Source organism: Cibotium barometz, chromosome 36 (genome assembly GCF_041138505.1).
Source record: "Cibotium barometz isolate CiBa-2024 chromosome 36, ASM4113850v1, whole genome shotgun sequence".
Taxonomy (NCBI): Eukaryota; Viridiplantae; Streptophyta; class Polypodiopsida; order Cyatheales; family Cibotiaceae; genus Cibotium; species Cibotium barometz.
The window spans coordinates 39,330,672-39,333,017 of NC_141081.1; positions in this window are offsets into that span (position 1 = coordinate 39,330,672).

Sequence of the window (2,346 nt, forward strand, 5' to 3'; positions counted from 1 at the left end):
ACCCAAACTACCTCAGTCCCTTCTTCCATGGATTCTTTCACTACTAGTTTCAACGATGATGAGGTTCCTTAAGACACAGGTGATTGCTTGCTGAGTGACCTAGACCCACACTTTTTTGATAAGAATATCCCGGGTGATTTGATGCCACTATCGTCCAATATAAGATCATCTCCGATGAGCTTTCCATATATTAAGTGCATGCATATAAGAGTTGATAAGCTACTTTGATGACCCAATTTAGTTTTGATCAAATTCTATCAATTTGTTTCTGAGGCCGTGAGATTACAGAGAATAGTTCACGACGTGAAGTGTCAAAAAACAGTTCACATCATCATGAACGTTTTTATGCACTTTCACGCGTTCAAACTTTTTTGCTCTTAGGGTTAGAACCCCTCATCCTTGTTGTAAGCGTCCCTCCTTTCCTGATCTTCGTAGTCTTAGCCTAACTATACCAAACTCGTGCGTTGGATTGGACTAAACTGTGAGTTTGCAAGAAAAAGTTCATGTCGTTAAACAAAAAAGGATTCACGCCGTGAAGGTCTTCTAAATGACTCATGTCGTAAACAAATTGGTTCATACCGTGAAAAGTTCTAAAAAAGTTCATAACGTGAACGAATTTCTACACTTTAACGATTCTTAATCTTGTCAGACCTCGTGGCGTCAGAGATGTCAAGATAAGGTTACCTATTTTTGACAAGGCAATCCCGTGATTTGCGACGTTAATTGCGACGCTAATATCTGGAGCAGTTCGCAACGTAAAGTTGTAGAAAATGGTTCACAATGTGAACGTTTTTCTGCAATTTCACGTGGAAACTTTTTCACGTCGACTATTATGATTTTGGATACAAAATACTTATCCAACCGTTTCCAAAATGATTATGCCACATCTAAGAAGTGGAATACAAGTTAAAGGCACAGTTAATGGCTCCTTATTTTTTAATTTTTGTAAATTTTTGAAAAAAAAAACAAAATACAAACCTGCTCATTCACGTTGATGCTTCCAATGATGCAAATATCAAAATTAACTAGAAAAAACAGTGAAGCTCTATTCTAAGACCAGTCCACCACACATATACAAAAACCACAACCAATTTCATAAGATTTCTTACTTCTACACAAATCGTATCCATTCATTTTCTACACAATGCACTACCAAAATGCAAGGGCAATCATGAATCTTATGTAATGGGAGCTGAAAACTCCAAGAGGAAGGAAGAAACAAAGGTGTTTCTCCGGCATTGGCGCCAAAAATGTTATGGGTTACCACACCTCCAAGAGGAAACTCAATGCATTCACCTAAAGGATGAGCAATAGATCACAACTGTCGTAGGGCGCTTACCAATGCTTCGAACTTGAGTCCCTTGAGACCTCCAAGCTCACTTGTTAAGCTCCAAGCCTCCAAGCTCCACCTCCATGTTGTCACCGTAGAGTCGCTCACACCCTCGCATAAGGCAATCACTCTCTCTCACTCTCCTACACAAGCATAAATCATACAAGCATAGAAGAGGCACAATGGCAGAATGCTCTCTCTCAATCTCTCTCAAGACACAAAGAAGAGCTCTCTCTAGAACAAAAGGAGATTGTGTCTTTTCATTATGAGAAAATGCCTTATATACATTTGACCCTTATTCACACTTGGGCGCCCAAAACTTACTTATCTAGGTCTTGGGTGGACAATATCTCATAATGTATAACTTTTATAGTACCATTTCATGACACTTATTAATGTCCTCAATTGGAGAAGCATGTTTGTTAATCCAAAATGGAATTAATAGCAATCTTCTTAACAACTCAACTACAAAAGCAACAGAATAAGCTGCTAGGTACACTTCTCCTCTAGAAGAAAACAACCATGTAGGCTGCGTTGTGCTGCTCCAAATATCGGTGCTGAATCCAAATGTAAACACAGTGCCACAGAAATCCCTAGAAGCCTGTAGCTCCACAAAGATAATACCCTCAAAAGAAATAGAGTCCATCTGCTCTAACTTTGTACCAAGAGTAGCCAAATGTTGTACAATAGCATCCTCCTCCAGGGTCGACATCGCCAAATGTAAGAACTCAACTTGCCCCTCTGAAAACTGATTTCGGGACTCCACAAGCCCAACCAAATCCAAATCCCAATCCTTCAATCCCTAGAAGTACCACTGTGCCCCATGCACGATCGCAGACACACCTAACCACAAACCAGAATCCTCACACAGAGTAAGGAAAATAGGAACATTCATAGTAGTGGTAACTGAAGTAGTAGTAGCCTCCTCAATAGCAGCATACATCGTAGAAGCTGGCTCCTCCATAGAAGGCAAAGGGACCAACAACACATCCTGGTCACTGGTTGATGAAGAAAGA